The sequence below is a fragment of the Macaca fascicularis genome, chromosome 16, assembly GCF_037993035.2.
Source record: "Macaca fascicularis isolate 582-1 chromosome 16, T2T-MFA8v1.1".
Lineage (NCBI taxonomy): Eukaryota > Metazoa > Chordata > Mammalia > Primates > Cercopithecidae > Macaca > Macaca fascicularis.
The window spans coordinates 87040065-87052217 of NC_088390.1; the positions used below are offsets into that span (position 1 = coordinate 87040065).

Genomic DNA, 12153 nt, shown 5'->3' on the forward strand with positions numbered 1-12153 from the left:
ATACCCCCAAAGTTCATCCACGTTGTAGCATGTGTCAGAATTTCATTCCGTTTTAAGACTGAATTGTATTTCATTGTATAGATATACCACACTTCTTTAACCATTCATCTGTTGATGGACATTTAGGTTGTTTTTACCTCTTGGCTACCGTGAATCATGTTGCTGTGATATGGGTGTACAACTACCCGTTTGAGTCTCTACTTTTAATTCTTTTGGATATATACCTAGGAGTGGAATTGCTGGATCACATGGTAATTCTGCGTTTAGTTTTTTGAGCAATCAACCTATTGTTTTCCACAGTGGCTGCACTATTTCACATTCCCATCAGCAGTGTACCAGGATTCCAGTTTCTCCACGTCCTGGCCGACAGTTGTTATTTATTTATTTTTCTAATGGTCATGTTAACGGGTGTGAAGTGGATCTCGTGGTTTTAACTTGCATTTGCCTAATGATTTGTGATGTTGAGCATCTTTTATGGGCCTTGTGACCATTTATAGGTCTTCTTTGGAGAAATATCTATTTAAGTTCTTTGCCCATTTTTGAATTGGGTTGTTTATTTTGTTGTTGTTGAGTTGTAGGAGTTCTTTATGTATGCTGAATATTGGTCCTTTAGCAGAGGTGCGGTTTGCAAAGTTTTTCTTCCATCAGAGACTGCTCTTAACCATTCCACACGATATCTACTTTTCTTATTTTAGCATCAAATTTATTGAGATACAATTTTTTTTTTAAATTTTTTAAATTTTGAGACCAAGTCTCGCTTTTGTCTCCCAGGCTGGAGTGCAGTGGCGTGATCTCGGCTCACTGCAGCTTCCGCCTCCCAGGTTCAAGTGATTCTCCTGCCTCAGCCTCCCAATAACTGGGATTATAGGCATCTGCCACCATGCCCAAGCAATTTTTGTATTTTTAGTAGAGATGGGGTTTCACCATGTTGGCCAGGCTGGTCTCAAACTCCTGACCTTAGGTGATCCACCCGCCTCGGCCTCCCAAAGTGCTGGGATTGCAGGCGTGAGCCACCACGCGCGGCCGAGATACAATTTGTATACAGTAACGTTCACATTTTTTAGGTGTACATTTCTTTAAGTTCTGACAAATATGTACAGTCATGTAACAAATGCCATAATCAATGTATAGAATATTTCTATCACACCAAGGAAGTTCCCTCGGGCCCCTTTGTAATCGATCCCCTCTCATTTCTCTGGCCTCTGCAAACCGTTAATCTGATTTTTTCCTTTTACAGAATGTCATTTAAGTGGTGACATATAGTTTGTAGTTTCTTGTATCTTGCTTCTTTCCTTTAGCAGAATTTATTTGTGATTCCTCTGTGTAGCTACATGTATTAGTAGTTTTTTTGCTTCATTCCATTTTTGTGGCTCTCCCACAATTTATCCATTTACTAACTGACAGACATTTGGGTTGTTTCTAGTTTTTGGCAGTTATGAATAAAATTGCTATAAGCACTTGATCTTTGTGTGGACATATTTTCTCTGGGTAAATATTCTGCCTCCCGGGTTCAAGCGATTCTCCTGCCTCAGCCTCCCGAGTAGCTGGGATTATAAGCATGCGCCACCACGCCTGGCTAATTTTGTATTTTTACTAGAGACAGGGTTTCTCCATGTTGGTCAGGCTAGTCTCAAACGCCCGACCTCAGGTGATCCACCCACCTCGGCCTCCCAAAGTGCTGGGATTACAGGCGTGAGACATTGTGCCTGGCCAAGTGTATGTTTAATTCTTTAAGGAACTGCTGAACTGTCAGTTTTTTAAAAGATTTTTAAAAATAATGAATAGATGTCTTTTATATTTACCTTCATATTTATTGTTTTGAGGACCATTCATTTCTTTCCACAGTTCCAGGTTTCTATCTGGTATCATAATCATCATGCCTGAAGAACTTACTTTAACATATCTTGCAGTGCTGGTCTAGAGGCATTATATTTTCCTAGATTTCTGTTTGGAAAACTCTTCGTTTTGTCTTTGTGGTTGAAAGGAATTTTTTCTGGGTATATAATTTTCTGTTGACTCTTTCAGCACTGTCTTTTAAAATAGTCACCTGTTATTTTCTGGCTAGCAGTTTCTGAGAAGTTTGCTGTAATTCTTTGTTTCTCTGTATATTTTGTTTCATTTTTCTCTGGCAACCTTCAAGATGTTCCCTTCGTATTCTCAGTAGCTTTTTATCTATAACCTATTAGTTTTTTTTTTGTTGTTTGTTTTGGAATTTATTCTCCCCACCCTTTTTTTTCCTTTTAGAGATGGGTGTCTCTCAATGTTGCCCCTGCTGGGCTGTGCTTGAACATCTGGGGTCTAGTGATCCTCTTGCCTCAGCCTCCTGAGTAGCTGGGACTATGGGTGCACAGTACTGCACCTGTGAAATTTATTCTTTTTGGGTTTCTGTGAGCTTCTTGGATGTGTAGTTTGATGTCTTCATCTTTGAAAAGTTCCCATTATCTTTTCAAATATTTATGGATGTTTTCTCTCTCTTCTGGGACTCAGCTCTCTATGTATTGCGCTGCTGGACATTGTCCCGCAGCTCTTCCTGTTTGTTCTCTCCCATGTCGCATTGAGCTTTTGTTAGTCTGCTGATAAACCAGTCAAAGGAATTCTTTTTCTCTGATATTGGGTTTTTTATTTCTAGCATTTCCATTGACTATTTTAGTTTCCATTTCTAGGGGAAAGGCATATCACCCGCCTTTCCTTCTAGAGCCTCTGCTACGTTCGTCATAGTTACCTTAGAGTCCTTGACCTATAGTTCAGAAATCAGGGTCAGCCCTGAGTCTGAGTCTCCTAATTCCTTTATTATCTCTTGACTGTAATGTGCTTTTCCTTGCTTTTTTGTGTGCTTTATAAATTTTAATTGCATGCTGGACATTGTGTGTAGAACAATAGCGAATGAGGTAAGTCGTATAGTCTATAGTTTAGTAAGTAGTTAACTGGGGTTGGAATTTGTTGTTGTAGTGGTTATACCTACTGCAGCAGAAACTTAGTTCTTAGAGTGATTAGTTAGTGCTTGTATCAGTCAAGGTTCTCCAGAGAAACAGGGGCAGTAGGGGTGTGTGTGTGTGTGTGTGTGTGTGTGTGTAAGTATAAGTGTGTATGTATGTATGTATGTCGCATGCATGTCTTGTAGTCTTCAGGCAGAAATGTCTTCTTAGGAAAACCTCAGTTTGGCTCTTAAGGCCTTCAACTAATTGGGTGAGACCCCCAATATTACCAAAGAAAATCTCCTTTAAGCCAGCTGATGGTGGATGTCACCACGTGTAGAGAGTGCTTTCACTGTGGCACCTGGGTTCGTGTTTGATTGAATTGCTGAATGCTATGGCCTGGCCCAGTGGACACGTAAAGCTGACCAGCACAGTCCTCCTGTGTTAGGGTGGGCACAGGCATGCCAGGGGGTTTTCCCAGGGTTCCTGCTCCACCCCTAGCCTGAGCCGTGCCTGCCCACCTGCCGCACCGAGTGGTCCCTGGCTTTGCCTGTCTCCTGGCACAGCATTTCCATTGCTAGTGACCCAGCGCCAGGCTGTGGAGTGGTGGGAGTTCTCTGTGGTCCTGGTTTCTCTTTAGTCTCAGGCAGGCCCTGGGTGTCTGGGCCTTGGGCGGAGTGCAGTTGCAGTGTTTTCGCCTGTCCCCCCAGTGGTGGCAAACGTCTGCCTCGGTTCAGTGTAGAATTCTGTGCCCAGGGCGTGTTCTGCTCCTATCCCAGGAGTAGGCTGTTTTGCACCTTCCCTCACCCCATCCTCCATGCCCTTCACCTGTGTCTTGGGACAATGTGTTCTAAGCCCAGGGTGAGCAAGGTAGGTTTTGTCTGTATCTCCTCCCACCCTCCAGGTACAGGAGTGTTTGCCTGTTCTTGTGGACTGAGGGGCTTCTGGCCCCTGGGATCTGGCTTTGCTTCCTAGGGGAGGAGGTCTCTAGGGGCAGGTGGGCTTTAACCTCTCCACACTCTGTGCTGCCTCCAGTGGGTGCTTCTCACGAGCGTGCAGTGAGGGTGCACGCAGGGGAGTGTGAGCGCCCCTTGTGCCTGGACCCCCTGCGTTTCCACATGGATATGGAGCCCACAGTGGGGCCTTGAGGACGCGTTTCCATCTTAGCTGGTTTCTTTTGCAGACCTGTGCTCTTTGAAGATGGTCTGTGCATGTGCCTGGGCTCTCAGAGAGGACGGGCCTGTGGGATTTGGTTTATTTGTCTGCCCTGCGGTCTCAGCTCTCTTATGAGCTCAAGAAAAGTGATGATGTTGGTGATTATTCAGCTTTCTCATGTTGATAGGGTTGGAGCAACTCTTTCCACCCCAGCTTTCCACATCCTAAGCAAAAGCAGAAGTTCCCTTTATTACTTTAACAAAAATTACAAATTATTCTCAACCTGGGCAGCATAGTAAGAGACCATGTCTCTACAAAAAATTAGAAAATTAGGGGGGCATGGTGGCTGATTTTGAGATGACAGATATGCCTGTAGTCCCAGCTACTCTGGAGGCTGCAGCAGGAGGATCACTTGAGCTTGGGAGGTCGAGGCTGCAGTGAGCTGTGATTGTGCCAGTGCACTCCAGCCTGGGCAACACAGTGAGACCCTGTCTCAAAAAACCCCAAACTCTTCTCATCTAAATCTAATCTGATTTGAATTGGAAATAAAGTGTTTCCTGCATTATTTGGCTGTCTCACTACGTGAGGGTGTTTTAGGATGACAGTTCCCTCACCCCTTCCAGGCTGCGTGTCCCCCACACCCCATGATGGAGCCACTGTGTTTTGTGGCTGATTTTCTCAGATGCTCTCTTGGCTCACTGCTGGCTCCCGGTGACTGTGCTGGTTGAAATTGACTTCTTATTAGCCACCGTGGACTCTTTCCGCTTCATCGGTCCCTTGTCACAGCTGAATGTAATCAGTTGTTTCCTCTTCCTCTGCAGCGATGCTTATGTTGGGCTTTTAGAAGAAGCCCTCCTCATACAGATCCCTGTGTGTGCTCCGGGGACACGCAGGCCCTGTGGGGTTGTGTAGGTGGTGTCATCTGAGGATCCGAGTTGCTCTTCCCGGCCTGAAGAGCCTGAGATTTTATCAGAGCTCACCGCCCTCTCCCACACAGTCTCTTTGATCAGTATTTACACAATGTTAATGAGAATGGAAAGAACTCCATGCTGCTTTCTTGGTGTGGAAGATCCGGCAATTGAGATTTCTGAAAATTGTGTTTTAAAAGTTTTTCTGCAGTTTAGAAATATAGTCTGCTTTCTAATAATTTCAAGTGAGTTTTGAGTTTAGAAGGGCATGTGCTTTTTCTAAGTTGGAAAAATTTTATTTGGCCTTTATTAAAAAGTGGGCAGGTGCCTGGTCCTGGTGATGGTGGTTTTAACAATATGGCATGAGAGGACAAGAAGCCTAGTGATTGGAATCAGCACATTTGCAGGAGTGTGTAGCAGCCCACATTTTATTTTTTAGTTTATTTATTTACTTTAAAATTTTCATTTTTCTGAGATAGGACCTCACTCTGTTGCCCAGGCTGGAGGGCAGTGGCGTGATCATAGCTCACTGCAGCCTCAAACTCCTGGGCTCAAGCCATCCTCCTCCCTCAGATTCCTGAGTAGCTGGCACTGTAGACGTGCATCCCCCATGCTTTTAAAATTTTTTGTGGAGACAGGGTCTCACTTTGTTGCTCAGGCTGGTCTCGAACTCCTGGGCTCAAGTGATCCTCCCACCTCAGCCTCTTAAAGTGTTGAAATTACCGGCATGAGCTACCACAGTAGGCCCATTTTTTATTATGAAAAAAAGTTGCAAAAGTTGCAAGTATAGTACTAAGCTGTTTCCTTTCTGATTCATTGAGAGAAGGCTGCTGACATGGTGCTTCAGCACCTCTGAATTCCTTAGTGTGTAATTCCTGCCAACGGGGAGTTTCTCTTTCCAGACAACAATGCAGTCACCAAAATCAAGGAGATTCGCATGGACGTGTGACTACCACGTAAGCCTCAGCTGCATGCAGGTTTGCCAGTGTCCCAGGAATGTCCTTTGTAGCACCAGAATCCTGCTCATCCATGCGCCATCCTAATTTCCTCTCCCTCAGTCTAAAGCAGTTCCACAGGCATTCCGTGACACCCCGACCCGGGCGTGTGAAGATGGCAGCCTCTTGGTTTAGTAGAACGTCTCCGGTGTCTCCTGATGATTCCGTTTAGGTCATGCTTCGCTGGCAGGAGCATTGCGCAGAGCTGCCTGCTTCACGCGGGCTGCGCCGGGTGGTGCGGGGCTGTGATTTATCCATTACTGGTCATGCAGATCTTCTCAGCTGATTAAGCTGGCGCCTGCTGGACCTCATGTGAAATTCCCCTTTGTAGTTGAAAGGTATTTTCGGGAAGAAGTGCTTTGAGATTGTGCAAATATTCCTTTCCTCGTCACTTTCAGTTTCTTCATTTTGAACTCATGGCCTCCATTTTCATTCAGTGGTTTTAGAATCCAGTGTTATCCTTTGGTGCCGAGCTTGTCTGCCTCTGGTTGTTGGGAACCCATTGGACCGGATTCTTTGACTTCTGTCTTGCTTCCATCATTCATGGAGCATGTGCTTACTTTGTCTTATCTAGTCTTTTTCGCAGCCTCATTCCTCCTAGTGGAATGTGGTGTTAGAAACTGAGATGTGGGTGCCAGGTGTTCTCTTTGAACTGGCGTGCTATTGCTCCTGGGACCTCTCTTGCTGGACAGAGCAAGGAAATGCATGTGTGTGCATACTGTGGGTGTGTGCATACTGTGGGTGTGTGCATACTGTGTGTGTGCATACTGTGTGTGTGCGTACTGTGTGTGTGTGCGTACTTTGTGTGTGCATACTGTGTGCGTGGGTGCATACTGTGCATGCGCATACTGTGTGCGTGTGCATACTGTGTGTGTGCATACTCTGTGTGCATACTATGTGCGTGCATACTGTGTGCGTGTGCATACTGTGTGCATACTATGTGTGTGCATATTGTGTGTATGCATAATGTGTGCATGTGCATACTTTGTGTGCATACGGTGTGTGCGTGTGCATACCGTGTGCATGTGCATACCGTGTGCATGTGCATACTGTGTGTGTGCATACTGTGTGCATGCATACTGATGTGCGTGTGTATACTGTGTGTGCATACTGTGTGTGCACACTGTGTGTGTATACTGTGTGTGCACACCGTGTGCGTGTGCATACTGTGTGTGCGTACCGTGTGTGTGTGCATACTGTGCGTGTGCATACTGTGTGTTTGCATACTGTGTGCATGCATACTGTGTGCATACTGTGTGCGTGTGCATACTGTGTGCATACTGTGCGTGTGCATACTGTGTGTGTGCATACTGTGTGCTTGTGCATACCATGTGTGCTTGCATACTGTGCATACTGTGTGCGTGTACATACTGTGTGTGTGCATACTGTGTGTGTGCATGCTGTGTGCGTGTGCATACTGTGCGTGTGCATACTGTGTGTGTGTGCATACTGTGTACGTGTGCTTCTCTCTATACACGTTTGTCTCAGTATTTCTGTGCCTCTCTACATTTACATTCATGCCTATTCCACCTCATGGGGGTTTTCCTTATTTGTAGCTCCATCTTCTGACAGTGACAACCTTGGTATCCTTTGTCCTTATTGTATTGGCTAACGTGGTACCTCCTCCTGTGTGGACCCTCTTCTCCTCTCTGCCATTGCTGTCCCTCTCTGACCCCGTTATCCTTCGCCGTTTCACTCCCAGTGTCTGCCTTTCTCACTGTCCTGGTCCAACACCCGTATGGTCACCTCCCTGCAACCACACCTCTCCTTCTTTGTCTGCACGGGCTCTGGGCCCAGTCAGACTTGACAGCTCATTCCAGGCCACTGTGGCTCCCATCATCCTGGGGCAGATGCCAGCTTTGCCCAGACCCACCTTGTGGCTTTAGGATTGTTAAAAGAAGGGATTTTAGCATTTTCAACAAGTGCTTTAGGTTTCAGGCGTGGCCAGCCAAGGGAAGGATGATACACCAGTAACCAAGACTGGGAGCTGCGCCGGCTGGGCAGATGGTGGGATTCCATTCGCACATGGTGAGGTGCTTCTAGGAACCTCCGAGTGGAGCCACCATCCAGCAGAAAGAGGATCCGGTGGGAGAAGGGGGCTTGTTATAGACTAGAGGACCCAGGGGAGGTCACCGCATAGCACGAACTAGACCAGGGGGTGTGGGGCAGAGGCAGGGCCCTGAGGGTGCAGAGAGGGGTACCGAAGAGGAGGACTAGCATGCTTCTGGATGAGTGCATGGAGGAGCTTCTGGTCAGCATTGTCAAGGCTGAGAGGTGGGGTCCGGGCTGATTGTAGAGACCTGAAGAGTGAAGGCAGATGAAGTGGGGAAGCTTGTGGGGCGGCTTGGCCAGGAAGGCGAGGAGTGGGGTGCTAGTGATGAGGCTGGGCTCGGCGATGGGTTTGCTCTACCTTCCTCAAGATGAGAATGACTGGGGCCATGGAAGAAGCCTTCCTTACAGGGATTGGGGCAATCAAATTACTTAAAAACCTGTTACCGTTTAGAAGTCAGAGCTCAGGATTTTATGTTTGGTCTTAGCATTTTGAGGTCTATTACTGGAAATCGAGATTTTGTGTTAAGACTCCAGCTTTATTCCTTCCAGCTGTGCTACACATTTAACTGTTTTGGGCCTCAGTTTCCTCATCTGTAAAGTGGAGCTAGTGGGGCTGGGGAATTAACTGGGAGCAGAGACCCAGTTTGGTGCAGAGACTGGTCCTCACCTCCGCCGCCCCAACCCCAGTCCCTACTTCTACCCCAACATCACAACACCTCAAATACCCCGACCGCTACGTCATGGCGCCCAAGCATCCCGACCCCTACAACCCTGTCTTAGTCTGTTGTTGCTGCTGTAACGGAATACCCAAGACTGAGTAATTTATAAACAACAGAAATGCATTTCACACAGTTCCAGGGACTGAGGAGTCTAAGATAAAGGCACTGGCAGGCCTGGTGTCTCCTGAGGGCCCTGTCCATCTTCCAGTGCTGTAACACTGTGTCCTGTCACGGTGGAAGGGACAGAAAGGCAGAAGGGTGTGACTAGTTCCCTCCAGCCCTTTTATGAGACACGATCGCCTCCTGAAGGCCCCATCTCTTCAAACTATCACATTGGGCTTCTGTTCCAACATGTACATTTTGGGGGACACATTCAGAACATAGCATCAGCCCCAGTACCCCCCTACAGATCACCCATATCTCTCCCCAACATGCCCTAGTACCCCCACTCCAGATCGCCCACACCCCCCAACACGCCCCAGTGCCCCCACTCCAGATCGCCCACACCCCCCAACATGTCCCAGTACCCCACTCCAGATCGCCCACACCCCCCAACATGCCCCAGTACCCCCACTCCAGATCGCCCACACCCCCCAACACGCCCCAGTACCCCCACTCCAGATTGCCCACAGCCCCCCAACATGCCCCACTACCCCCACTCCAGATCGCCCACACCCCCCAACATGCCCCAGTACCCCCACTCCAGATCACCCACACCCCTCCCCAACATGCCCCAGTACCCCCACTGCAGATCACCCACACCCCCCAACACGCCCCAGTACCCCCACTCCAGATCGCCCACACCCCCCAACACGCCCCAGTACTCCCACTCCAGATCACCCATACCCCCAACACGCCCCAGTGCTGCATGGGGAGCAGGGGCCACAGTGCTGCACGAGCTGCTGCCTGAATCCGTGCCTCTCCCGCTGCTTTCTGTGGGGCTGACTATGAAAGAGGGCTGCAGTGAACACAGTTCACTGAGCCCCACCGCCGGGCGTGCAGCCTTGAGGGACAGCCACTTACTCAGGGTTGAAGGTCTCCAGCAGATTCTGGGAGTAGATGCATGGTGCTGCTTATTTCGTTGTACAGATTAAACATCCAGTATGTCAGGTAGCAATATGTGTGAATCCCCTGTGCTTTATGTGGAACCCTGAGGATGGGGCTCATTTTTGGGCAGGATGGGGTGGAGCGGAAGGTGGTCTGTGGTGATGTCGGAGGGGTATGAGAAGCTTGAAAAATAGACACAGCCTTACCTTTCTGTTTGTTTTTGGGTAACTGTTTGTGCCTGAACCACACAGGAAGACAGCACTCCTTCCAGAGCTGAGGGAGAGCAGGTGTCCTGTCTGTGAGCAAACAAGGGGCCAGTGCCCAGCGCGGCTCTGGACGGTGTGGCCTCCCTGCTAGGTCATCCAGATGAAGCCCGGGGCTGTGGAGTCAGCTCGTGAGAAATGGGATCCAGGTCCTGAGCATGCTGGAACTGGCGAGAAGGGGTCGCAGTACGCACCTGCGTTTCCAGCCCTGCCCCTGCCGACGGCGGAGGCCTCTTTTCCCACCCCTGCTCCTCCCTTCTCTGGATAATAAGATGCTGTTCTAGTTCATGGAAGTGACACTTGTCTCTTTTCAGAGAGGCACGGGAGAGGCTGTTTTGTTTTATGGCCCGACATTAAATGCTACAACAGTAATACTGAAAACAGTCCTGCTGAAGAGCTGTGTGTGCCCCACTCTTGGGGAACCGGCTGTGGCAGCAGAGTGCGAATGAGCTGCATGCTGAGCAGGGGGTATCATTTAGCGGAAATGGTTTTGTGTGCCAGCTAATGGTAGCTGTTATCCGAAGAGGTGGGAATGCCAAAGGTTTGTCAGATGCATGGAAATTCTGTCATCCCAAGGGAACATTTGGGAGGCTCTTAGCTTTGTTTTTCTCTTCTTAATGCATACACGTGAGCATTAAGAGACCTTGGGTAGACGAGCTGAAAATAGTCGTGATCGCCCTTGGCGGTGGCTTACAGAGGACTTGCATGGACTTCCCCATTGATTCTTGCAACCATTAGGGATTCATGGACTAGTCAAGTTGGTTAACAAATATTGGTGAGGTGGAAACGTATATGTTAAGCATAGTGCTATGCACAAGGAACTGTAAGCTGCGCTCTTGCTTTCAAGGCAGTGGTAGTACAGCTGGGGAGGTGAGACTAGGACTCATGCAGTAGAACAGAGGCCAGTACGAGGCCAAGCTTGAACGGCCTGGAGGCCAGAGAATGCTGCAGCAGAGACGTCAGGGCCGGCGGTGGGAGGGAAGAGCGGAGAGCCGAAGGAGGAGCGTGAGCGCACACTCTGAGGTCCGAGGGGCTGGGTTTTGGCGCACCAGCTGGGCTGCCTTTGGGCCTGGGGGGTCAGTAGCACCCGTTAGCCACGGCCAGTCGCAGCCCTATGCTCCAGCACAGCTCTGTGCCTGCAGCTGAAACCTTGGCTCTTTGGGGTTCATGGTTTAAAATGCTGTTTTTTCTTTTTTCTTTTCTTTTCTTTTCTTTTCTTTTCTTTTCTTTTCTTTTCTGTTCTCTTCTCTTCTCTTCTCTTCTCTTCTCTTTCCTTTCCTTTTTTCTTTTCTTTTCTCTCTCTCTCTCTCTCTCCCCCCCTCCACCTCCCTCTCTCTCTCTCTCTCTCTCTCTCTCTCTCTCTCTCTCTCTCTCTCTCTCTCTCTCTCTCTCTCTTTTTTGAGACGGAGTCACACAGGCTGGAGTGCAGTGGTGTGATCGTGGCTCACTGTAGCCTCTACCTCCTGGACTCAAGCGATCCTCCCACCTCAGCCTCCTGAGTATTTGGAACCACAGGCATGCTACCAACACGCCGATTAATTAAAAAAAATTCTTGTAGAGACGGGGTCTCATTTTGTTGTCCAGGCTTCACACACTGTTTTCTCTGCCCAGTTGCATTGGTGTCTCAAGGTGGTATCTCCGCTTCCCTCTGAAGGAATCTGAAAGAAGAAGCTTAACTGCTTGGAGCCCGCCTCTCTCCTCTATCTACTTTCGAAAGTGAAGACTGTTTTTAAAACAGGACATGTTCATCCCCTCATACCTGCTGAAAATCCGTATAGCTCCTGGTTTTTGTATAATACAGCAATAGGCAACACAAGAATATAATTTTGTAGGTATGTGAGGAGTGAGGCCTAGTGGTTAGAACAGTGCTAGACTGTACAAGATGGCTCCTGTACGGCTCCCATCCCAGCCCCACAGACGCCGCAAGGGCTGCGGGTCCCGGCCGAAGCTTTCCTGCCCCGGGTGCCTGCAGCTGTGTGGCTCCGAGCTTTGCCCCTGAGCTGAGGAAGATCACACACTTCTCACTGTGTACAGGACTGATTATTACAAAACAGACAGGGACAGCATTATGGTTAGGAGAACAAAGACTCATTAAAAAC

General features: G+C 48.4%; 1 protein-coding gene across 5 annotated transcripts in view; it reads left to right on the forward strand.

Annotated features, from left to right (window-relative positions):
• RPTOR (regulatory associated protein of MTOR complex 1) overlaps nt 1-12153 on the forward strand; it is a 418470-nt gene that overhangs the window by 76009 nt on the left and 330308 nt on the right. The window lies entirely within an intron of this gene.